Source organism: Accipiter gentilis, chromosome 16 (assembly GCF_929443795.1).
Source record: "Accipiter gentilis chromosome 16, bAccGen1.1, whole genome shotgun sequence".
Taxonomy (NCBI): Eukaryota; Metazoa; Chordata; class Aves; order Accipitriformes; family Accipitridae; genus Astur; species Astur gentilis.
In genome coordinates this window covers 27,724,583-27,751,463 of record NC_064895.1, presented here as the reverse complement: position 1 = coordinate 27,751,463, position 26,881 = coordinate 27,724,583, and the positions used below count along the sequence as shown (strand labels likewise).

Below are 26,881 nucleotides of genomic sequence, written 5' to 3'. Positions count from 1 at the left end.
GAGCACCAAGTTCAACCCTTGGGTTCAACCAAACCCAGATCTCCTTGCAATGACCCAGCAAAAGGAGACCTTGACCCCCAGGCTCAAGGTACAGCAGTCTCCTTGCTGGTGGCTTCAAACCCATGGGGAAACCCAGGGTGGTTCCAGCTGGTACTCCAAACCCCTTCCGCTATCCTTCCAGCTGATGAATTTAGGATGACCTGGGCATCCTGTCTCACCCTGTCCTGTTATAGAATCACAGAATAGTTTGGGTTGGAAGGGACCTTTAAAGGTCATCTAGTCCAACCCCCTCCTCTGGACCCTGTCTCTGAACTCTGCCTCAGTCCAGCCTGGACTCACCCTTGATGTACCAGGGAGACCAGAAATAGGTGCCACATTCCAGCAAGGTCTCCAAGACAGGATGGGATCAAGCTGGTCTATACTAGAGACACTTCTGATTCCCCCTCCTTCTTCCACTTTCATGCTACATTTTCCACCTTGTGATCAGTTCACACTTGGGTTTTCTTTCCTTCTTGTGCTGTTTCTCAGACAAGCCCCTGCATTTTGGCAGAAATTACTGCAGTGAGGCCCCGACTGTGGGTCCATGAAGTCTGTATACCCGACTCCACCTGCTCCACTCACTGTTCCTCAAGGCCCGCTAGACTTACCTGATGGCCCTCTGCTCCTCTCTCTACATCCATGGCAGCCCCAAGGCCAGGTCTGGAGGCCAACCTAAGGTTTGTGAGGCTAACAGAAATAATTTCATTAACGTGAATTCACAATAGATCAGGCCTTTGTGTGAGGATCCCCCCTCTCTAGCCAGCACATCCTATTTAGATCGTAATAAAATGCTTTTTGCAGCACAGCATGGTGGCAGTGCCAATATCTGCAAGAAGATGCCGAAGAGCAAAAAGAGCAGCAGCAGCCTCTGTGGGAAGCGCCTGGTTTCAGCAGCTCTCCTGGGATGTGGTGTGTGCTGGTGCCTCCACAATGGTGTAGGGCTGGAGCCTCCTGCTCTTTGTTTTGGGGGAGTCTGAACTTGTGAAAATCCCTTGCGCTTCCACTTCTCTCTCCTGGTGAAGCAGGAGTGTTCATTCTTAGCTCCTGGAGCACACAGAGTTTCTCAGAAAAGAGATATTTTCCAAGCAAGGATCTTTAGGAAAATGAGACACTTGATGAAAAGCTATCCCCTTGCCTTCCCTCCCAATTATATTTTAAGTACTGTAGACATGAAATAAAGTATTTTTATTAAAATGTCAGCAAGCAAACAAAAAATCTGAAGAGATATTCCACACCAAAGCCAAAATCAACGCTGAAAAATTACTAAAGCAGAAGAGTTAACCCCCAGACTGTAATTTCTTTCCTAGGGAGAGAGAAAAGCCTCTAGAGATCTCTGTACAGAAGGACTACTGCAAAGTCTGGCATTATTTGATTTTATTGTTTTCACTTCAGAGTAATAACAGCCCTTCTCTAATACTGGGGACTGGATTTGTCCTTATAATATGACCTTTTTGTAGCCTACAAGTAGTGTGAAAAGGACAAACTCTGGCAGAAAATGGACAAAATCTCTGGCTTTCTGCCGGTGGAAAATCAGGTTTTATCCATCCTCAGCTCTGAGCTGCTCTGGAGACAAGAGCATGGTGATCTCCACTTATCCGCTGTGATCTGCCATTTCCAGAGCTCCTGCTGGGAACCCAGACCAAGTCCCCAGTGTGTTTTTGCTTTTCTTGCAATGGTTGAGCAATCCCTCCTCACTCTCCAGGAGCAGAAAGAGCCCCTTCCCTTGCTAGACCACCACAACAACCACCCGGTTTTCCTGCAGATGCCCACAGCCTTCCCACTCTTCTTGTGAGTGGTCCATTCCCCTGCCTGGTGGGGGGGACCCGTAAGGTTGAACCCAATATAATTCCCTCTCCTGTAATCACACCCACCCTGTTCAGAAACACAATGTTTTTTTCTCCAAAAGCAGAAGGCATCACGATATGCTGGAATATGCAAGTGTTACTGCTCAGGTTAATCCACCCAAAGTCTTTAATATCCTGCAGAGACGCAACCAGAACAGCAGTCTCCAGCGAGGGGCTTTCTTGCTTACTCCCCTGATGGGCTTTAATCTCTTCTCTAGTCAACTGCTCCTTCATCTCCCCTAAGAAAAGTCCTGGGAACTACTCAGTGTCTGTTTTGAAAGGCGGAGAAGCAAAGGAAAATAGCCATGTATGGAAAACAGAAGGATAAATTGCTTCCTTGGGTAAATCAGAGCAGGTCATTGCAGGCTGGTGTCCCACAAACCCCATCCCTCCACACAGTGCTACAGTGAGGAACTGATGTAGGGCTCTGCTGGTGGGACTGGCTCATCCCTTAACATCGCTAGTGATAAAAAAGTTACATTTTGTTTTCAAACACATGTAAGATACCTTTTCAATGAAGCTACAAGGAGAGGCAATGAGTCAGATAAAGGAAACTTATTTCAGTGTGTAGGAACCATGAACACCTTCCCAAACAAACCAGCTGGACCTCAAATGTCAGGCAAAGCCTTACTCAAGGAGCGCATCACTAGGTACATCAATCAGACAAGTTTTTCTTCCAGCATGCACACGAGTGAATGAATACCTCAATTATGGCTATGTGTTTCATTGCACATTGACCTTAAGAGTCCAATGCTTTATAGGAAGGAGTTTAATTCAATTAGCACACCCATGGGGTTTTCAGCCAGGCTACTAACTGACCCGCTGATGTAGGAGATTTAAAGGTAGCACAGGGCACTGGCATTCAAATGTACCATCTTCCCCTGTTTTCCATTTGCAGTCCCAACAAAAAGGACATCAGTGATCCCAACAGAGGTGGTATTTCTTGCAAAAACATGCCAACGTTTGGTTTTGCAGTTTTAAAGGCAAGAAGTAGTGGCTGCTAGTCTTCAGGCTTTCAAAGCATATTCAAGCATGGATACATACCATTCCTAAACCAAGGAGAAAGTCAAATCCATAGAGCACCCAATGGGAGAGTCTTATATTGGGATCAAAAGACAACAGGAGGCCAGATGGCCTCTTCTTTGCTTGACAACCTACTGGAGAAGCCAATTTGCAGGTTGTAGCGGACTTGCTCTCACAAGGGTCAAACACAGGTGGTTTTTTTCTTTGAGGGAGGGTTTTGTACACGACAAACATCAAGTGTTGGACAAGACAATGTCCATGGGATCACTCATGACCTTAACCGCACCAATTGCCCATTCTTTTCTCTATATCTGGAGCTACAACGCAGTGTCTCGTGTCTCTGCTACAAGACCAGCTTAACCCAAGCCACTCAGGAGAACAGCCTGAGCACATCCACTCCCTGATAGGATCTGACCTTCTTCGTGCAGTTTGGCCAAACTTGGCAAATTGTTGCCAGCATCCTAACATCCCGCTCTGCCACCAGCTATCTCAAGTTCTTCTTGACTGTGTAAGTGCCTCTACAGCCAGTCAAAACTGATGATCCACATTGCTAACAGTTAGCAGGGTTTGTGACACAGTTTTGGCTGATGGAAACTCACATTGACCCAAACAATTCCCAGGCAATCACCATTCCCAATAGATGGCATAGACAAATAGCAGCAGGTTGCCTCCCCTCAATCAGCACAGTCTTCCACCACCAGCCCAGCCACCTTCAAGTTCCCTGGGAGATGCGACACAGACCTTCAGCTTCACCCTACAGATAGGTCACTCTGGCAGGCTACAACACAGCTCTCACATTACTCCAGACACTGAACAGAAAAGACCACAAAGATGATGATTACAGCACATCATGGCTACTCCTTTGTCATTGAGGAATCCTAGGGCCCGGCACTGTGTTGTCCAGATGTGGCCAAGTTTGTGTATTGAATTTCTGCATGTCTTCTGGGAAGAGGGAAGAAGACCCCACAGTCATGGGGAAATATGAACGAGGTCACTTGAGCACCAGATCATCTGCACAAGCGATACTATATCTCTCTCTCTCTCTCCAACCCATCAGAGGATGACTTGAGGGAGGAGGCAGTGTTAATCCTAATTTGGAACACCAAATTCCACCTCATTTTAAACAGAGTTTTTTTAAAAGTTCCCAAGTCTGTCTGCACGCAGGTGCATTTTTTTCTCTAGATGAGAAAAGGTCAAACTGGAAGGACAAAAACCTTTGAAACACCAGTGACACCAAAAACTGTCGAACTGGCAGCTGTGTCCCTCTTCTCCTTCATACAAGACATGGGTAATGCTGCATTCTTTCTCCTCAGCCAGAATTTGCCAGCACAGCCACATAAGGGGTGTCCTTTACAATATACATGTGCGAGTGGCCAGCAATACCTGTTGCACCTTAATCTTTGCACAGCATCCCACCGGCTGTGAGCTGATGGTCTGCACCCAGGGAGGTCTGTGCTTGCAAGGCTGCAAGCAAGAGAAGGCGGCAGCAGGGAGGGGAGACGATCTCAGAAAGCACTGAGGAAATTCAGGGAATGGTAAGAATTGCCGAGGCAGACGTGAGCCGAATACCTAGAGGAATGGGCAGATGGGGAAAAAACAGCAAAGCTTCAAAAACTGGAGGCTGGTTCCCAGTGCTTTTGCTCCGAGGATAGCAGGGATGCAGCAAGGGAGCACGCCTGGTGAAGCAGGGGGAGGCAGGGGCACCGACAGCTCATCCTTCTCCAGGGCATCTCAGAGCTGTGGAAAAAAAAGGAGAAAAACCATCCAGCGACCTCGCTGAAATTAGAAACTTAACAATGAACACGCTCCACATACAACTTGGCCGTCTCTGTAGCCATGGAGACGGCTACAAATCTGTGTCAGCTGCAATCCGCTCTCCAGTTCCTAAAATTTAAACGAAAAAGGAGGGAGTGAGGGCTGGGAGGCGGGAGCGGGAAGGGGGAATTCCTCTGCACTGTTTGGCTTTGATGTGCATCACGTTTAAAGGCACAGGGGATTATCTGAGCCTGATGCCGGATCAAGCAGCGGCTGTGTAGCAGCTGATGTGTGCTGGCCACGTTTCCCTCCAGCAGAGCATCTCCCCAGCCTCCGTAACAGCCGTGTTGAAACATCTCGGTGCCGGGAATGAACCCAATGCCACGGTGTTCCCAGGATGCTGCAAAGCATCAGCACCATCCTGGAGGCAGGGAGCTGAGGCAGCATCTCGGAGGGGATGGAAGGACCAAGAGAGCTGGGAAAGGAGCATCCAAGGGGTCAGTGCAGGGCTTTGGAGGGGAAACACCCAGGAAGGAGGCTGGTGGTCTCTGCACAGCAAAAAGGGCAGAGTCGGAGAGGAATTCCTGCTGTCAGGATGGCAGGAGAGAAGATGAAGCAGGAAGGAGAAGGATGGGACCAGAAACTTGTTTCTCCTGGGCTTAGTGGTCACAGCTACAATTTAGGGCATGAACAACACACCCCAAGTTAGGCAGAGTGTTGGCTGGCTCTGTCTGCAAAGCAGCAAAAATACAGATGTCTATATTGTTGGACAAGACTTACAGCCTCTTGGACTTTAAGCAGGCTCACAAATAAGTAGGAGTGGCATATTGAACCTGTGACTATATAGAAAGATCATGGAAAGTTGCCCTTTCAGCCAGGCAAGAGCAAAGCCAGGGGATATAAGGAATAAAGAACAGCCACTCCCCAGAACTTCATGGAGAAATTCTCCCCCATCTTGGCAAAATACAACCAACCAACCACCATCCCCACCCACCCACCCACTCAGTCCCCACCCCTGACAATTACTGGGATTTAGGTCATTTTTGCCTCTTCTGCATTTCCTTTGATTTCTTATTTGGGCTACTTTTGGTTGTTTTGACTCATTTTTGCTACTATGCATCTCAATCCTATTTCTGCTGCTACATGGAGTTGAAGGCAACATATGATATGAAACTAAAGGGCTGCAGAAAACTCAGCAGTACAAGGAGAGATTAGAGGACTCTGAAACTCTTACAGCAATGAAATAATATTGAAGACTACACTGCCAATGCTAATTTATACAATGCCATCCTCAAACCATGGATGATCTACTGAGTCACAAAGCAAGGAAGAGCTAGAGCTGCTCTCAGCACTACACTTTGGAAGACTCCTTGTGGAGATGCTGTAGGGTTTCCCATCAAGGTCACTAGGCAAAGCTGGAGGTGTCCATTCAGAGAGGTAAAAGAGACACAGACAATTCTGACCGGCTGTTTCTTTTGAGAGCTAACTCACTGAATCATCCACAGGTGACCAGTGCAGAAGCAGTGTGCAAGTTGAGGCCCCAATGATGAAGAAAGCAAGCTCAGTTCCCATCCATTTTTGTATGACTGGAGGGTCCTGTTGGCCACAAATTCAGGATAACCCACCAAAAGCAACCTAATTTCCCCCTGCATTCATCCCCTGCTTCACCATGTTCCACAGGGAGATTTGGGATGGATAAGGGTGAGAGGTGAGAAGTTATCCAGCAGAGGAAGACACTTGGAAAACTATCCCTTGGGCATGGATGCAAAAGAGAAACACGTCACAGCGACTGTAATAACGGAATGACCTACAACTCCTAATTCATTAATCACTTCTATGGAATAAGCCTCATTCCAATAGGGATGAAATTACCTAGCTTACTGCAATGCACTGTCAAATAGGTTACCACTTGATTAAGGTCTAAAATGTGCATGGAGGATTTATTGAAATGATCTCATTTACTGCAATGCAATTAATTAGAGATACATTCCCAGCCATGTATATTTTTAATGCTATCTGATCAGTCTTCAAGAAAGAGAAAGGAAGAAAAAAGGACAAGTTTAACTCATTTTAAATCAGGAAATTAAATGCATCGGTGTAACTCCTCTTTCTACAGCACAGAGGTTCTGCTTTTCCTTTCTAAGAAAAACCCTTTGGAAGGCAGTTTTGCTGAATCTTGGCTTCCCCCCACCAGTGAAGTGTAGCTGAAAGCAGCACTTGGACTGGAAGGAAGAAAGTAAACACGAACACTTGAAATAGCCTGTTGAACAGAGATACGTCAACACCCCACCCTGACTAATTAGCAGGGCTCTACTTGTTATGTGCACTGCACTAACTTTCCAATTAATTCGTTCATATTTGCAAAGCCATTGAAAGAGGCGAAGCATTAAATATAGATGCTAAATAAAAGGGAATAAAGAGCAACCAACACTTGGCTCTCTAGGTTTTCAGGCCCCATCAATAGGGACATTCACTCACTGCCCAAAGCAGGCTCCTTAACTAAGACCCATAACCGCACTATTAATTTTTCAGTAGCATCTACCAGACCTAATGAAGACACAGTTATGCTATGCATGAGGAATCTGCTTAGAAGAGCTTTAAAATCTCTAGCCTCATGGCTTGTTAGGGTCACTGCCGATCTGCATCCCTGCCATAAGATGGTCTGGGCACAGACCAGTATCCCCTTTGCAGCCCTGAGTCTTCCTGCTGCCCATTTTCATGTTGCCAAACTGTCTGCCCCTGTCAGGACAAAGACATGGGATGAATCGGACAGCCATCACCCATCCTGCCTCTCCCAATCTGGACTCCTCACTACATAGTTTTATTTTTGACTCTTCTTGCTGCCAACGAGTAAAGACGATTGCAGCACCAGGAGAAAACTAGAGCCAGGGAACTTTCTACAGCCTCTGCCATATGTCTCTGCTATTAAACTATCCTGGCATCCAGAACAGGGTAGTCACATCCAAACTGCCTGTTGGGAATGGTCCCTGGTCCCAGTGGGCATCAAAACAGGCAGTTTGGATGTGCCTAAGATTTCTTTGGGATGGCAGTGCTAGTACAGGCATGGTAAGGAAATGATATATTGTCCGCTGGATTGCATGATAGATCGCAACACACACTGGATTGTAGCTAAAGATCCTGGCTGAAGCCAGGCACTGGTGACCAGCAGGACCCTGCAGAGCTACTCTTCCTTGAGGAAGACTCTTTGCAAACAGTTGTTTCTACATCACAAAGTCCTTGTTCTGATCCCACAGGAACTGATTAAAAAGTAAAAATAATCCTGTCATCATAGGGAAAAGCCTGAACACAGGATTCAAGACCAACCCAGTGGCTCTCAGCAGGCAACAAAGGCCACCCCTACTGTGAGGACATCGGTGGTGATTTCTTCTTTCAGACTAACATGGAGATTGGATACCTCTTCCAAAGAGCGTGCTGCCAGCCTTAATTTTTAAAACCAAGAGGGAATTTCAGCTTGAGCGCAGGGGTCTGCATTGGTTGCATCTTCAGCAAGAAGACAGTAATAGATGGTTTAAGACACCTTACACTGAGACAGAAAAGTCACTCTTTCCCTTGTGAACGGCTATCTTCCACAGCAGCCCACAGTTATGGGCTGACCTCCAGAGAAGGTATCAGCTTCCCGATATCCATCCCCAGAGTGCCTCTCGCGAAAGCCAGTGGGTATCCAAATTGGTCCATCCATCCCTCGCTCACATCACACACTGTTATTTTATCACACATGATGATCGGGGGGGCAGCATTCAAAAAATATCCTCTTTGCCTGTCACCTCACGACCTCCAGGTGTTGAGGACACAGGCTTATAATCTGTGCAGTCAGCTGGCATGTTCCCTTGGTTTAGTATTACATCAATTATCCCTATTTTTAGGCTTGAAGGTAAAGTCCCGTAGTCAACAACAGAGGCAAACAACTCCCAAAGAAAAGGTATTAACATGTCTTTTTATTCCAGTCTTTGTTAAGCTCCATGAGGGATCCATCAAGAACCAGAAACCTACCAATTTCCAAAGCCTGGAGTATTTCCAGGATTCAGTTCTGCTCCAGCCCAGCTGGTTTTTTCCCCCTTCTTTTTCTTTCCTTGTTCCCTGTTATCTGCGGGAGTTCATTTGCCTCAGAGTACCTCCTTGTACTTCGTTGAGCTTGTGCCATTATTATCCTCCCTGCAGAAATTCTTATATAGGAGGTTTATAATGCATGATGCATTTCTTCATTTGTGGCTGCAACCCCATTGCTATTAGCAGCCAGAAAACACAACATCTTATTAGAATTTTCTCTTTGATTAAGCCTGTAAGCTAATCACTTCCTTGCCAACCTGCCCCTAAGACACACCCCATGACTCCTTGTGCAGACCTCTGTATTTTTCAAGTCATTAAAATTCATCTGCACAAGTGTTGTGAACCCTGTGTTGGACACCGCACGATAGAGACCACTGTAATGCACAAACAAGGACACCATCAAGTAGAGCTGGAAAACCTGTGAATGATGCTCTGGACTCTTCACATCCTCCTTTTTGATACAGCACTACCAAGACGCAGAATTTGGGAGCATGGCAAGGCAGATTACGCAATTAACTTCCTAAACTCAGGTGTCAATGTCACAAGGAGCTTTCTTGTGCCTTCACCCTTCCTCCGTGACATCATTTTGCCTTTCAAGGGCAAAAAGCAAACAAAAGGGGCTTTTGAGCCATTCCACCAGCTGGCTGTCCTTGCTTTGTTTCCCAAGCCTGTGTGACAGGACAGCTCACAGCAGAAACAGAACAGTAGCTGGTACAAAGTCGGCACTTCAAGTGCTTTTGGACATCCATTCTCAAATGCTGCGTAGGTTGGGGGATGATGATGGGCTGTGAGAGCCCGGAGGCATTTATTTCCATTTTGAGACAAGCTGTGAAGTAGGACAGGAGAGCAGGAAGGTCGGTGGTTGGAAGTGGCCTGGGACACCTGCCTCAAGATGGGATGAGTAACTCTCTGCAAGTCACTTTTTCTCTGCTAAATACGTGTATAGGTGTGTTCACTAGTAGAGGCACAAACTAATGTAGTTTTCTTCTAGGATTGCACTCAACTGAATTCAGGACTGCAGGTTTTAAGTAAAACAAGATTACAGGTTCTCTAGGCTGCAGGGCAGTGGCTGCCCAATATCCACCTCCATGCTTTGCAACTCCACAGCCTCCAAGCATTGAAATGGAGAAGGGCTGCAGGGAATGGGTGGCACAAAACATAGCCAGGGTCAACAAATACGAGTTCTTCAACAAATGCTGTGATAACTTAAAAAGGGGAAGTGACGCTGAGATGGAGCACAAGTTTCAGGGATCACATCCATTTGAAATAAATCTTCTTATTAAAGAAAAGGCCAACATATCCTTGCAATGGGAAACAGTTTATTTTATGTGAGGAAGAAAGCTTGATACCACAGCGAAGAGTACTGCATAAGTAAGGAAGCAAGAGGACACGTAGGGACAGGCCCAGGGAAGCAGCTTTGCTGATGCCAGGGAATTGCCATGTGCAAGCTACCCATCGAAATATGTCACACAAGACCCTCTCCATGCTTGGTCCATCACGCCCTTGATGTGAACTTCAGCTTGGGTCCTCAAACCTATTCAAGAGCACACTTTCAAAGAGAGTTGGCTGCCTGAATGTGTCACCCTTCATGCTCAGATGCCAAACGCTGCAAGTTCAGAGCAGTCTTCTCCCATGTCTCCAGGCAAGACCTTCTTCTAGGAGATACTGTAACCAATGACCTTCATGAAGAGGCTCATATGGTAAAGCATCGCACCGTTAAGACCCCTTTTGTAAGCACAGGCAGTGGTTGCTAGCTATCAAAGCTCTTGGGTAGGATTCATCCAAACCAAATGTGAATGTTTCCAGTGAAGACATCCATCACTGAAAACATCCGTTCACATCTGCCCAACACCAGGACACCACAGAGAGGCAGCACTGGGGGTGGATGAAGCCACACAAGGCTGCAGAGACACACAACATCTCCTGTATTACACGACCCCGAATACAGATAATCCACAAAGTCACACTTAAGAGGGCCAACAGGGCCAACTGCTAGCCCTTTCCCTCCTACCTCCAAAAACCTGTAGACAGAGTTATTTAACACTGCTATAAAAATAACACCGAGACTGCCCTGCTGTGCCAGACAGAGCACAAACATCTAACAGGCAACAGATCTTGTCCCCAAAAACTTAGCAGGAGGTTACTGCATAGCTGAATGCTAGATCCGTATGTCCCAGGACCCAGTGAAGTATTTTATCCTCTATGCGATGCTCATTCTCCCAGCAACGTGGAAAAAGATATTCCTGCCCACAAACTAACCTGGGAGGAACTTGTAGCACAGGAAAGCATAATGCCCAGCCTGGCTTTTTGCGCTCAGACGTGAATAATCACACGCTGTACCCGAGCTTCATGAGTGACACTGTTAAATAGAAAATTAATATTAAAAAAAAAAATGTAAAACAGCCCGTTTAGCAGAAATAATTCCTGGAGCAGCAGGAAAGCGGAGGCTGCGCCATCACTCAGCCGTCTCTGCGCTCACGGCTTCTTTTGAATTCAGAGTTGATAGAAAAACAGACTCCCACTTGGGGCTTGCTTCCTTCACATCTTGCCCTCGCTGCGAGGCTCAGCAGTGGTTCCCAAGGCCCCGGCGAGTCTGCCCTGCACGCAGATAACAGGTTGCGCGTGGTTCTCCCGGGATGCATCTGGCTTTGCACTAAAAACCACGTTTCAGCAGTGGCACATCGCTCTGCCACCTAAATCCATCACGGGAGATGCTTTGTAGACAGGGCTTCACCAAAGCAAGCAGACATAATTCCCAGGAAGGGGCACAGCCCACTGAACCACAGGTGTCCATGTCACAGTCCCCTCTCCAGGTTCCCACTGCAGCTAATGGAGATATCTTCACGCAGCCGGCAGAGGCTGCAGAGATTTCGTTCCCTGGAGCAGACTCTTACGTGTAGGTGTAGGAGGAGATGAACACAATCCCAGCCTGGCTGGCTGATCACCTCTCTTCTATCCTTACTCGACCCCTAAATTCACACACAGCTCGATCTTATGGGAGGTTTTCCCAGCTGATCCACTCCTCTCCTGCCTGCCCGCTCTCTGCCGTGGAGATGCCCCATTCGGGACCGTGGCACTATCTGGGTTTGCAGCAGGGCAAACGCATGGCGTGCTGGTTGCGAGGGCAGCCAGGGCTTCATCACACGTGATGGCATTTCTTCACTGAAAATAAACACTCTGGTGTAAGAAAATGATTGGAACAAACACCTGAGCACAACGGTTCTTCCTGCAGCAAAAGCAATGGGCTCAGCAAAGGTGGGAGCGAGTTGGTGCTGAATTCCCACGGGGTTTCACTGAGTGATGGGTCTCAAATTGCATTAGCTAGTGACAGTCTCCATGGAGGCCTCAGGATCGGAAAATCCTGGGACTGAAGGGACCATAGGGACCAAAGTCCACCTGGCAGCTCACTGACAGCTACACTTGCTCTGGCATTGGCTCTGGCTGTTGCGCGTTCCTGGAAGAGCTGCTGGAGCCTGGGCTCCACCTGTGCCTGTTTGTGTCGATGCTCTGAACTGCGTTGCGATGAAGCGCGTGCTTTCTTGGGCAATACTGGTGAAAATCTCCATGCCGTTCTCTCACGCCACAAGACAGAACTACGCACGCATCGGGCTGCTGACAAAATCTGAAGTCGCCTTGTCTGCCCATTGCCTCTCATTCAACTGCAAGTTCTTACAGGGCACAGTCTGTTACCTCTTGCAAGCTCAGCTGGAGACTGCTAAGTCCTAACATAATCCAACATCTAACGAAGAAATCAGGGATGTTTCCAAGCTGCGAGCAGGACTTTGGAGCTGCTACTGCTCTCCTCAGAGAAGTTTAGCATCATGACTCACTGCTGCCAGGCGGAGAGGAGCCCAGCTGCCACGGCTTGTCCCGCTCTTCGGCAGACGAGAAGTGGTCGAGGTTTACCGTGGGCAGCACCATTGGGTTTGACGTACCATCTGGACAGCTGTCAAGCCTCTTCTCTTGGCAGTGAGATACCATGTTGGTTTTTTCACCAGTTCCAAGTCCCACATGCTCTCATGTCTTAATCTGCTTGACTAGAGCCGTGGGACTACAAATTGAAGCAGCTGCACAAGATGACACCAGGAAATTTTCCCCTCCATCACCCTGGCTGGTACTCGCCATTAGTTCTCTTAGATACCAGAAGCCTTTGAGAGTTTCACCCCAGGAATATGTGTGTGTTTGTTTATTTATTTGAGAAGGCAGCACATGGGAAGGCAACTGGTGGGGAATGGCTGTCTAGACCAGGCTCTAGAAGTCCCCAAGCTGTGGCACCCATCACAAGGGGTGCTTCAGCCAGGGCCAAGCAGCTCCCCAAGCTGCTCCACACTCTTTGCAGCTCTTGGGCACAACGAGGTGGACTATGAGCATGGTATGTTTGGGATCCTTGAACAGCAGAAGACCCCAGATATCGCCACTGCTAAGGAAGTAACATGAAGCTTCTTTATCAAGCTGGATCACAGCATTGTTGGCTTCCTGTGGTCCAGACAACTTCACAGCACCATCAGACAGGACCACAGGTCTGGAGGCTATCTCAAAGCCCAGAGGGATTTTGCAGAGAGGAGCCTGCCTGTTTTGAAGGGAGAGAAATCTTCCTGCCCACACACAAAGAAAACATGCTGCAGAACGCTTTGAAAGCTGTTAAACTTCCCTCCTGGGAATTTCTCCCCAGGTTTGAGTTTTTCCTTTTGAAAATAAAAAGCACATTTTTTGTGGCCACAGAATCACATGAAGGGAATTTTCACACATCAAAAGTTTCAAAACTCACTTAAAAAATAAGGTTCCTTTAATAATCACATTCGCAGTTTGCAAAGCAACTCATTTATAGCAAAGAAAGGATGAACGCTTTACACAGAGCAGAAGACATCCACAGGAGAATAAGCTTCATGCAGCAGATGATGGGCGGACATCTATCCCTGATTTTTAACATGAGCTGAGCTGTCCCACCTCTCCCTTTCACAACGCCACGACGAGCTTTTTACAGGCAGCAATTCCAGCCCTGCACATACCAAACACCATAGTAGCGTGCCATGAGTGCACCCACCGTGAGAGCAACTGCTCCCACCACCACTGCTCACCCTCCACAGCCCTCCAGTCCTCCCTCTGAACAATCAGCTCAAACCCTTCTCTGCAAATTCTTTGTCGCTCCTCCTGCCACAAAACCTACTTGTTTCTTGAACCAATTACTCTGTGCCATTAAGGATTAGGTGAAAGTAGACTTGTCTAGCTGAAAAAGATGCAACAGCTTTTCGAAGTGCAACTTTTTGCAGTAAACTTACCTTGAGCTCCTGGTGCTGTTAACTCAAGTGCTTCTTTGGACAAATAATCTCTTTAGTCAGAAGTGAAGGTGTTTTTAAACTGATTTAACTGGTAGGGCTGAGGCTTGCAGAGGAACTGGGGGAAAACAGCCCATCACTTCTACGAGCTCTGCTCTGGGACATGGAAAAGGGAAGTGTCAACTCTACAGGGCCATTTCACAATCCTGCAAGTATCTGCACTGTGCCCCAGCTGACAGCAGTGTTCAAGCCATGGGACCTTGCAGATGGACTAGATGATCATTGTAGGTCCCTTCCAACTGGAACTACTCTATTCTAACATACAAATCCAGTTTCAGGTTCCCTTGAACTGGATGCAGATTTCCACAGCTTCCCCAGTCAAAGCCCTGACACAGCACAAACTCACCCTGATGGCTTGAATTTAATAAAAACCAGCACAGCTTCATGCCAGGTCCACTGTCCTTGTCCTTCCACGGACACACAATGCTGACAAAACTACTGCACGCTTGGCTAGTCTGACAGGACCAGGACACGTTTACAGTGACCACCATCTCTTGAGACTGGCCAAATAGAGAATGGCACCTCAAGCACAGATGAACCCTAAAACCTCTGCAGAAAAGCCAAGCGATATCAAGCTGACCAAGTGAGTTCAGCTCTGTCCCCTCCAGGAAGATGCTCCCAACTCAGTTTCCAAGGACTCAAGTGCCACCACCACCAAGGGGCAGGTAGCTTGATGCATTTTTGGCAGATTCCTACCAAACTGCAACAAGTGTCCTGGTTTCAGCTGGGACAGAGTTAATTTCCTGCCTAGTAGCTGGTACAGTGTGTTTTGGATTTAGTGTGAGAATAACGTTGATAACACACTGATGTTTTAGTTGTTGCCAAATAGTGCTTATCCTAAGTTAAGGATTTTTCAGTTTCCCATGTTCTGCCAGCAAGCAGGTGTACAAGAAACTGGGAGGGAGCATGGCCAGGACAGCTGACCCGAACTAGCCAAAGGGATATTCCATACCATAGGACATGATGCTCAGTATATAAACTGGGTGGAGTTGGGTGGAGGGGCAGATCACTGCTTGGGCATCGGTCAGTGGGTGGTGAGCAATTGCATTGTGCATCACTTGTCTTTTCTTGTATCTAATTTCTCTCTTTTTGTTACATTCCTTTTCATTACAATTCTTATTCTTGTTATGATGATGATATTATCATTATTATCATTATTATTGAATTTTATTTTATTTTAGCTATTAAACTGTTCTTATCTCAACCCATGAGTTTTACTTTTTTTTCCTGATTCTCCTCCCCATCCTCCTGGGAGAGGGGAGGAGTGAGTGAGCGGCTGCATGGTGCTTAGTTACTGGCTGGGGTAAACCATGACAAGGTTTTTGGATGAGACACAACCTCAGGAGGTGCTCAGGACGGCTCCAAAACCCACACGCTCTACCGAACCTCTGGAGCTCTTGCAGCTCCTGGGGATCGGTGTGCTCCAGCCTCTGCTGCTGCGCTTCCTCCTGCAGCACTTTCACAGACCCACCCCTCCACCCGTTAAATTCAAGGAGCTGAGGAATTGCCTCTGGCAGAGGGACAGGGTACAGCACTGGGAAAGTAAAAGCTTGAGCCACCGCATCTGGGTGCATCCACCCTTGCCCGCAAGAGTCAAAGAAACCAGCACATGGATGTGTAAGTTACTTCTTACGAACATTTCCCAAATAACCAAATTCCGTTCAGTACTAGAAGCTACCACTTATTGAACGTTAGATTTTCATTCTCCCAAGCCAGACATGTGGCTCAAGACTGTACATAAGGAAAATAAATGTATTTCAGCAGAACCAATGGGGAAACAGCCTTGATGTCAACACCACAATCCCACAGCATCCCTGTCCTGCTCTGTGTGTCCCCATTTCATGCAGATCCAGCCTGAATCCCAAGGTCTACATATGCTTCTACAAATGCTCTGTTTCTCATGCAGGGTCTGGCATATGCTTGGATTCTTGCTGTAAAAATCAGGCTAGGCAGCTCTAAATGGCACAGGAGCTTACAAAGGGAACGATTGCACCTTAAAAGCATGTGACTAACCACAAGAGTCATTCAGTTCAGAGAAGAGGCTGGTATTTAGGCTGCAGATGGAGAAAAATTATGTCAAGAGCATGGTTCAAACCACTGCTGTTTAAATAACCTCCTCCAGGCAGCTTTGGTAAACATAATGCCATAAAGGAGCCCTTCTGCTGCCCATGGAGAGACTCTGAAGTCAGTCTGATAGCGGTCAGTCATCTGGACTCCTCTGCTCGTGCTTCTCAACCACCCTGCTCCTCTCGTAAACAGGACATGCTCAGAGGGAACAAAGCATGAGTGGTACTCTTGATCCAGAAATATGCTGCTGTAAACCCCAAATAGGATTCCTCGCCAGCTCAGTGACACCATGAATTGAGGCTCAGGTTTTACACAAAACATGCAATAACCTTTAAGTAATGCTTAGCCCTCCTCTGCTATCATCCCTCTATTTCTCTTCCCAGTCCTTAGCAGAAGGAGTATCATCCTTGACCAGAAGCTCTGCAAGCAGACCTGGATGGATGCCCCCAGCCCCCATAAAGCACAGCCTCGGTCCCGTTAGCTCCAGCATATCATTATTATTTTAATTGGCCAAACTTGTGTGCCTCAAATACCTTTATTTGATTGCACTTGTTCCCACCGATGCCAGATGCGGCAGCCTGGTTTAACAGGTACAGCGCTAAATTTACGAGTGGCCAAAGCCAGCCTTTAGCACCACGCAGCCTTTTTCATTACTGTCTCCCTTGCTGGAGCTGTCTAAAGATATTTCCTGTTGATCCAAAATTTCCCATGGCCTGGAGTAATGCTGGAGAAGGGAGATGAGGGAAATCTTCATGCTCTGAGTTGTAAACACAGGCAGGTTAAAATACTCAGCTGGCGAGCTTGCTGCACACATGCCTGTCCTGTCCTGGAGGTCTCTACCTTTGCTGCAAGCCACCCTCCACTAGAAACAGCCGGCAGGGATACGGGAGACTCCTGAGCACACAATTTGCAGCCGCAACTCTTACCCGCCTTGATCTTTACAAGTCAGAGCCCAAATTGAACTGGATTGAACTGCCTGATGCTATTAAACAACCTCGCTGGCTCGCGCGTACCCCACGTGTGCAGCTTACGGTTGGGTCCTCAGGGCAGGGAAAACTTAATAGTGCTGAGCTGGTGCCTAAGGGAATTGAAGGGAGTTTAAAGGGGAGCGTTAAGAGCCCACGAAGGGGAAAATGTGGTTTAAAGGCCAGTGGTGTGCTTAACTTGTTACTTTACATTTGTAAAACAGAAGAGCAAAAGGGATCTCCGTGCTCGCTTTTGCAAATTACAGGGAGGTAGGACCCGCTCCTGGAGGGGCTGGTGCTGCAGACACGTCCTTCATTACCTGCCGGCGCCTAACGAGGCTTCAGCACCTCTCCAGAGAGCATCAGTTATTACTAGGGCTCATTTGGGGGAATAATGGTAAGGCAGCTATTGGACACCATTGCACTGTTTCTGCCCTGTAAAACTGCACTTGGATAAGCAAAGGCTGTTTGTGCTTGTACCCTAAAAATCATGGCAGAAGCCTCAGCTTAAAAAAGGGCTGTATGCAGACAAAAGCTGCAACTTTTCCTCCCCAGGCAGGTGACTGTGGGCTGTTCAATGCACTAAATGTGCTAGAGGGAAGACTGAGCACCCCCTCAGCAGCAACCAGCTTCAAACTAGTGAGCCTAAACCCAGATTTCTAAGCCGCACTAAGGGATGGAAACAACAGCATCCCAATTTTTGAAAGCACTACAACCACACTGTCTTCCACAACTGAAATAAACACCATGGCCAGTGTCTATTTTAGAGCATATTATCCAGTTTTGATACTTTCCAAGACTGTTTTTCTTTCTTTTCAGTTGCAACTCCACCTTTGGGATTAGTGATTTTATTTTATGATGGGATATTAAGAGTAGGAAGCCAGCCCTTTTTTTTTTTTTCTTTTCCAAGCCAGTATTCAGAAGGAATAGATTAAATCATTAAATACACACAAGCACAGGAAACACTGGAAACTCTTAGCCAGTATCCTATGAAGAGAATGCCAATGCAAACACTGTAATAAAATATCCTTCACTGAAATAAACACTAATTTTCTGAGGCAATCAAATCCATCCCCGTGATCCCTCCTCCTAGGGAAAACAGCCAGCATGGCTAAATTCAGATCTGTGTGGCTCCATGCTTAAATTTGGCTCAGACACGCTGCAAATCAATGACTCCAGAAAGGTTCGTTAAGGAAAAATTCCCAATGGGCAACGTTTGCTACAGCACATGGCACCTCTCCCAACACAGCAGCAGAGTATGATGCTGCATCGATCTGGGGCTCCAGGAAGGCTGAAGCTTCAAGCTACAAACTTGTTGGGGCCACCTTGACCATTATCTGGAGATGGCTGTGCGTCATCCGAGGGGACAGTCTCCAAAGAGAGCTCAGCCATGAGGAACACCTCCAAATGCTGATGCTCCACCAGCAGCCCAGAAACAGCACCAAGTCTTTCGCAACACCTCCTCATTCCTAGTCAACCCACAGCGGGGAAGAAGGATGTGCTGTTAGAAAGGGCTAGAGCAGGTCCGATCAATAACTCGGCCAGCATCAGAGGAGCAGGAGAGGACACAGTCATAGAACCACAGTCTGGTTTGGGTTGGAAGGGACCGTTAAAGGTCATCTAGTCCAACCCCTCTGCCATGAGGAGGGACACCTTCAACCAGATCAGGTTGCTCAGAGCCCCGTCCAACCTGACCTTGAATGGTTCCAGGGATGGGGCATCCACCACCTCTCTGGGTAACCTGTTCTAGAACAGTCCTTCCCCAGCTATCTGCCATTTGTGGATTGCCGGCACCCAGGGCTGTGGTCATTTTTCATGCAGCACTCACTCCTGTGTCCGGAAGGGTGTTGGTACTTCTCTTTGACAGTCCTTAAATCTTCTGTGGTAAGACAACGAATAAATGTTCCAGCCAGGTATTTTACAGTGGGTGCATACCCTCCAGGATTTCTTTAAAGATCGTGTAGCATGCTGCAGATAGCAGCTTTTCACACCTGAGAAATACTTCAATGATCCTCCCTACTGTATGATGAGTTACCCAAATAAACCTACAACAAACAAAACCAAGACTTCTCTCTCTCAGACACAGCCGAATAAAATTTTAATCAAGTCATCTGCAAAACCACGCTTCACATCATAATGATCTTACCAGTCTGGAGAGGACCAGTAGCCATGAAGGCAGGTGGGGCCACGATCCAATCTACCAACAAAGGTATTGTAGGACAGACATTACCAGGATCCATTCTTCAGTCACAGTGCTAGCAGGCACAGCCACATCCCAATGTTTCTCTCCAAAAGAAAATGGCTGCATTTAAAATGCCGTTTGGGAACAATCCCTGGAGCAGGCCAATTCTTGAACCAGATCCAGGGACCGTTTGGGTCAGTACTAGCTGGCCCAGGCATCACAGATTATATGCGGCTTCAGGGCCGGGGGGGACGGGACACCCAAACCCCAAGTGCTGTGTTCTCTGTGTCCTCTAAGGTGTCCTTCGCTTCATGCAGTAATACATCCTCCAGCAAGATTAAAGGTCAAACCCAGCACTCCCATTCTTGTAAGACTAATTTCTACTCAGTGTCATCCAGGAAAAAAAAACCCCAGTGTTTCTGATGTTCTCTGGAAGATGCCAAGAAATGCTACTTTTCTTTTCACATGGTAACACAAGGATCGGGGTTCAAAGTGTTTCATTAGAGAACAAAACCCAGTTTATTCTAAGTTCAGTAAACCTGAAAGGACTTGCAAAAGTAACGATTATAAGAAGCAACCACACATTCACCTACAAGACACAGAGATGCACCAGGCAAGTAATAACCTTTGCAATGGGACTTGCTCCCTCACTCTTTCAAGCCACCTCAAAAGCAGTTTTGGTTGGTGGCGGAGCAGCTTTGGGATACTGCAGGTTTTATCCGAAACTTTCAGCTGTGTGGGACACCCAAGGAAAAGACCGCTTTCTGGTCCAGCTTTGAGTGACAGAACAGCAGTATCACTTTGCTCACGCTAAAGGCGTCTTGCACCAAGTCCACAAAACTCAGAGGGGTTTTGCCCTACCCTTGGAACAACTTGGGTGAAATCCTGCTTCTACTGAGGTCATTGAAATTATATTTTTGGATATAGAGACGTGACATCCCCCCAGCATGCCTTGTATGCAGCTCTAACCTACTGCGGACTGCAGTGCCCCATAGATTAGTACCTACAGTATATGCTGGAGGACAGGGCAGCACGACCTCAAGCCCAACAGCTCCAAAACCATGGTACATCAGCGGTGCCCTCCCTGCATGGATGTACCAGCCCCATCAGACCAGCACAGGAGCCCCTGTACTGCTTTTACAACCTACCCAGCCTTTTTACAGCCTGACACCCCAAAGTCCTGCAGAGCAGCGATGGGTGACGGTCTCTTGGCCACGCAGCGAAAGCTGCGTCATCAGGCTCAGAAACAGCCAAGCACCTCCGTGACGGAGGCTGAATCATTTCTCCTTTCTGTATCCATGGCGCAGGATCAATTAACCTTTGCTATGTCTCCTCCTGTGAATCACTTAAGAGTGGTAACAGTTAAACTGCTTCATAGGAAGTGTTTTTAAAAATGTCCTGCTCTGCATAAGATGAGAGAGTTTGCCACAGAGAAGGTGGAAAAAAATTCAAGCATGTTCAGCATCTTATGGATTAATCCTAGGCCTAGAGCCAGGATAATTACTGCCAGAAGGAATAAAAGTAACATAAATATAGGTTAGCGCACAAAGGATCCCGTTTGCAAGGTTTTATACATCACCAGCTCAAAAGCGGATTTGTAAATTTAATTATAGAAAGATTATAAAAGCAGGTAATACCCAAAGGGTCGTAAAAATAATTTTACTATAGTGATGAGAACAAAACAAAAAAAATAACCCAAACATTTTAAATTAAGTAGGGCAGCCGATAGATCTCTTGAAGACCTTCCGCAGGATTCAGACCAGACTGCTCGCCAGGGATGCGCACGCAGCATCCTGCTAAAGCGGCACCCGCCACAATCTTCCAGAAATGTCATTTCCAAGGGAGAAGACATAAGTCACTCTGACAAGCCTTGCAACCTTCCAGCACTGATTTACTTAAAAACATCTTAGTTCTTTATAGAAGGTGCTCCTCGTAGCAGGAGCATGAGATGGTCTGGTCAAAGCCATGTTAGGATAGAAGGACACTTTCCAAACCCATCTTTTCTGCCCAGGTGATGTGAAATCCCTGAATATGCTCGTTCCCGTCAGGGTTAATGGCCTTACTCTGCCAAGAACAGCTTTGGGGGAGGAGGACAGTTCATTAAATGTCGTCGGGGGGGATTTGGGTTCTAGCCCACAACTGCGCTGAGCGAGCTGTCGCCAGTGAAGAAAATGGCAATAGCACGGGCTATCCAAGCAACTCAGCTCGGAAAAGCAAGAATATTCTGTCAGCCAGGCTGCAAGAGTGCATCCTTCACACTGCTAAAAACTGTCTGAAATGCACATATATTTCCAAGTGTCTGCACACACTAATTTACTGTAATATTGTTCATCCTGTAGATGATCTGTGGAAAAAAACCAGCCATCCCATCGTACACAGCACAATATTTAGGTTATCTACTTTATTCATCCTTTATCATCTTTCTGCTTGCCCTCTCTCCCTTCTAGAAATGCTGCAGGATTTCTTCCTGGCAGTGCTGTCTGCACCCTTCAAGAAAAATGAAAAAATAGTACAAGGTGTGTATAAAGGGTAAAGGCACAGGGCAGGAACAGAGATGAGGGTTCAATTCTGGGATCTCTTGGGCTTCCCTCTAAAATACAGATACCTTTAGCAACTCTTGACCTATAAAACACATTTTTGGTGTATAAACCATGTTTCTGACCTATCCAGTACTTTCTACTCCAGAAGGCAGTTACTGAAAGGTCCCTTGGACTGATCTGGGTGCTAACCTAACACGGCTCTGAACAAGCTTTTGTCAGTCTAGCAAAACATGCTGTCATTTTTAAATGCATCGTTTGTGTACTTAAAATAGATCATGTGCTTAAATGCTCTGCTGGTCTGCTACCACGATGCCTGGTGTGTGTAAGGAGGAAACATTCCAAGTGTGCTGCCAACACTGAATGCCTGTAAAAAGGCACTTCAAAGGATCACAGACAAGTATTTTTTAAGCCTGAAAATACACATTTATTAGAAAGAAAACTTACGGCTTTACAAACTCATCCTGCATGAAACGCAGTGCATTTAAAAAAACCTCAGGACTGACCATCTGAACCCTCCACTTCGCCAGAAAACAGTAACACGACACTCCTCTTTGCCTTGATTAGCAATGTTTCTGCACCCATGGCTCTCTTAATCATCTCACACCAGTTGTTTTCATGCACTACGATCCATGATGGACATTACAAGCCCTTTTGTATGTAAATACGTTCGGCAGTTCGAAGACCTACACACAAGTCACGCGCAGTTGTTTGCAAGAATGGGGTTCAAATATATATAGTTCGACTGTGTGTAGTGAGCATATAAAATAGCATGAGCACGATAATGATCCATATGCCTTTGAAAGCCATATACCACAAAGTAGCGACATTATGTATACGGCACAGGATGAAATGGGATGCAGTAATGGAAATGCAAATTGAATCTCGGCATCAAGTAAGTACCTCTAAATCAGAGGCTACACCACACAACCGTTTCGCAGAAGAAGTCGTAAGAAGCCCAGTCCCCTGAGACGTGTAAAACTGGATTAGACATGAACTTCAAACCCAGTATGATGCGGAATAATCCTATGCTGGCAGAAAGGGATCAAAGCTAATTTCTCTAACTTGCTTAATCTTCTGCGGAGATTTCTGAACTCTGGATACACACCAGGCTGCAAGTTAAAAACCTCTCTCCTTTATAAGGTTCAGCAGTGGCTAACCAAAAACAGAGCAACTTAAATATCCTGGAGAGCAGAGTTATTTTTAACAGGCTTTTATAAAGGAAACCTGTGACAGGGGACAGACAGCAGGTCTGCAATGAAGGAAAAGCATCGTTACACAGGTTTGTCCGCTGGGTTACTGGCAGGATGTCATCACCCAAAGCGCATCCCATCTGATCTCAGTCCAGAAATCCCAGGATGCTTTTATATTTACATATATACATAAATTTATATATTTTTTTAAAATTTTTATTTTTATTCCCCTAATCTGGCTCACGCAATCCCCGAAACACAGCTCATGACAACTCTCACATTGTCCTGGCAGAGGATTGCAAGTGCTCAGGCAGAGGATTTAGCGCTCTGCTGAACAGGGACAGACCTGAGCACAGGAGGAAATTAAAAGCACGCTTCAGTTCTCTGGCCGAGGGGTGAAATCCCAGCAATACCGAAGCCAGCAGCAAAGCTCCCCACTGTGCTGCGTAGTGTTTGGGACCTCACCTGAGGATTCGCAACCTTTAGCGTTGTGAGATCACGCCGTTCCAGCAGATGCTGCTTCAGCCTCGCCTTCTAAGCACGGGAGAGAGATTTTCCTCTTCGTGTCGTTCACACCATAGCAGAAATCTTGCTAAACCTCGGGCTAAGGTGAGCTCCAGCTGACACAGCACTGCTGGTAAAGTAAATCCCCGACATCCCAGTTTCTTTTGTGGAAGCCAGCTTCTTTGCTAAAAGAAGCTGCGTTTGGTCCACATGTGTATCATGGTTTTCACCGCACTTCCGATATCAATCCAGTTTGAACAACTCCTCGGCCAAAGCTTCCCCTTTCCCTCTGTGGCAGCTCCTCCTGGTCTTTTTCTGCCCTGGGACAGTTACATTTGCTTTGCGCACATACAGTGTTGAACATGTTTTAGATACACGTCACCTGGATCTGCTATGCTAACTTAAAAACCCAACCAAACAACAAAAAAATCCCCTCCTTCCCAACATTAAATGAAACACATTGATCCAAGCACTGGAACATCTCACCACCCATAAAAACCTTTCAGACCTAAAAAAAAAAAACAAAAGAAAAGAAAAGAATTAAATAAATAGCAATGCTTAAACATTAGCTAATTCATTATCAATCAATTAAAGCTTAAATGGTGAAATAAAAATTAAAATAATGCTTTAGACCTACAGGAACTGAACCGCTAGACAAAAACCTGCTTCTAAGTACAAGAGGAATTTTTTTCCTACTTGGTATACTCTCAGGTTCCCATTTATTGGAGGAAGAAAATTCAGCAAAACTGGAGGAATATAGTTACTTTCTCAACAAAATAAAACTAGGGGAATTCTTGGCATCCCAAGAATACTTGTAGGGGTTAGGCTTTCTATTTAGATGCACTATTTTTGAGTGGAATACAACCAAGAAGAGATGAGTTTCAGACCTGTCAGCAAGAAGCACAACTGTAAGGGACAGTCCCCTCTGGAAACTGAGCTTATTTGTACCCAGAACTGACTTGTCTTTGGGGTTTGGTGAGTGGCAGCTTGGGGAATCCATACGCCACCATGTGGGGCATCCCAGTGGTACAGACCTCCTCTCTCTACACAGCATTTTTTCAAGTAGACCCGTAAGCCACAGAGTAGCCACAGAAAAAAGTCCTTCCAGTAATTTCAATGAAGAGAGGATTTTACCCTAAAAAAAGGATTTATTTTTTTTTCCCCCCTTCTCGCCCTCTGTAAGGCTATCACAATGGAGTGCTCTCTCTTGGGGTTTCTGGATGAGTGGAAACAGCATCTTAAACCATCAGCTGGTTTCAAGCATGCTCTACTCATGGCCATTGAAGCTGACTGCAGCAATGCCACACGGTATGACTGCAGCCTCCCAGGGCTCCCATCCCAACCCATGGTGTGGTCCTGTCATCGGCACGTAAAGCTTTCCACAGGGCTCCCCGACCCTGGAAATCCCAAGCTGTTTAAGGATGTCTGCAGCCATGGCTTTTGTGGAGATGGCCTTGTACAGAAGAAAAAAAAAATTAAATCCCTCACTGCAACTGGCAAAGGTCTCCCTTGGCAAAGGCACGATGCCAGTTGATGGCTTTGATTAAAGTAAATATTGACACACATCCCCCTTCCAGGGCTACTGGCCACACGGCTCAGATCCAGGACAAGGTGTTGCATGGGAATCAGCATACCAACTTCTCTGCTGCATGGCCAACACCATCCTGCTGCAGCAGGGGCGGTTTTGCAGCTCTCAGTGGGATATTACAGCTTACGTACCCAGGGAAAGAAGTTTCCAAGGCACCAGAGAATGTTCAGAGATCAGCTCCAGCTGATGGGGTGGCAGAGTTCTTCCACCAAACGTCAGCTGTCAGAGAATCAGAGAATCATTTAGGTTGGAAAAGACCTTTAAGATCATTGAGTCCAACCGTTAACCTAGCACTGCCAAGTCCACCACTAAATCATGTCCCTGAGCACCACATCTACACGTCTTTTAAATACCCCCAGGGATGGTGACTCCACCACGTCCCTGGGCAGCCTGTTCCAGTGCTTGACAACCCTTTCGGTGAAGAAATGTTTCCTAGTATCCAACTAAGCCTCACCTGGTGTAACCTGAGGCTGTGTCCTCTTGTCCTATCGCTTGTTACTTGGAAGAAGAGACCGACCCCCACCTCACTACAACCTCCTTTCAGGTAGTTGTAGAGAGATGGGTATCCAGTCAAAGGTGGAGTTAACAGAGGGACAGGATCTCTAGGGGAGGACACATCGCAGTATCAGGACCGTTGACTGAGAGCGAGCCAAGACAAGCAGCTCCAACTGGACACCTAACTTCTAGATAAATGAAGTCAGCTGGAAAAAAAAATCCCAGCAGGTTAAGGTAACCACGCCAAAGCCTTTAAAAAATATGTTGTACAAGCAGGTACAAACAGACTAGTGTAACTATACCTTATAGTGGTATAGGAATGGGGATATCTAGTTTGGGATGAGACATCCTTCCACACTGTAAGTGCACTATTAGTTGTGCTGGTAAAAGGATACTTCTAACTGATAAACCTAGAAGTATTCTAGAAGAAATAGTCTACTATCAAGGGTAAAGAAACTGTTACAGCGTCATCTAAAAAATATCCTGCTGGATAAAAGGTACCAAAAAATTAAGTACAAAAAGGCTAGATCACATCAAATAACAATTAGTCATAAGCAGATACATTATATCATACACACATCTTTGCTCTGTTAAACATTCACCTAAATGAACACATTTAAAAAGACATATAATATGGATAAGCACTTTTTGTCAGAAGACAGCAACTCCCGTTAGTGAGTAAGAAAGGAACAACTACAGAGGAGAGCAGAATGAGGCATTTCATGCAAGGAGCAGTCCAAGAATGAGATAAATATGTGGTACAGTAACGTGATACATACAGTTTTCTGGTATGGACAATAAAATTCTCATGTGCATATACTTATATGCATTCAGTACAGCTCTTGTAAATTCATTCCTTTATACAGGACTTTTTTTTTTTAATCTTGAATTGCAAGCTACCTAATACGATATATTGCTGTCCTCCAGAATTGTACCGTTATTCAGTTTGAAAAGATTTCTCTACTGAGTATCGAGTAACACTATGCTAAAACGTACACTCTACCTGAAACAACCGCTTATTTAGCTGCAACTCAAACCAGACAGCGTTAGCTGCACGCGGCTGTCACTTCAAAATGTCAAGAAAGTTCTTTCAAAAGCTTCATGCACACACCCCCTAACTATATCTTGTGCCAAAACACAGCAAATACTCTCTGTAATAAACCAATCTGTAAAGTTTGTGGTTTTCTTCTGCCTTGTGAAGTTCCAGCTTCAAAGAGCACTTGGGTATGAAGTGAAATATCAACCTAAGCACATGACTACATTATTTCCTCCAGTGTTGTTAATT

General features: G+C 46.3%; 1 protein-coding gene across 3 annotated transcripts in view; it reads right to left on the bottom strand.

Moving 5' to 3' along the window:
• XKR6 (XK related 6) overlaps nucleotides 1-26,881 on the bottom strand; it is a 182,725-nt gene that overhangs the window by 104,874 nt on the left and 50,970 nt on the right. The window contains exons 1-3 of one of the 3 annotated variants that reach the window (XR_007508364.1): nucleotides 25,556-25,792; nucleotides 25,233-25,320; nucleotides 22,253-24,021 (exon numbers count right to left, since the gene is read on the bottom strand). The exons of 1 other annotated variant lie outside the window; for it this stretch is intronic. The gene's annotated coding sequence lies outside the window, so the exon portion shown is untranslated. Of the gene's footprint in view, nucleotides 1-22,252; nucleotides 24,022-25,232; nucleotides 25,321-25,555; nucleotides 25,793-26,881 lie in introns of those variants that run through there. One more of the 3 variants, XR_007508363.1, reaches the window with a different exon arrangement.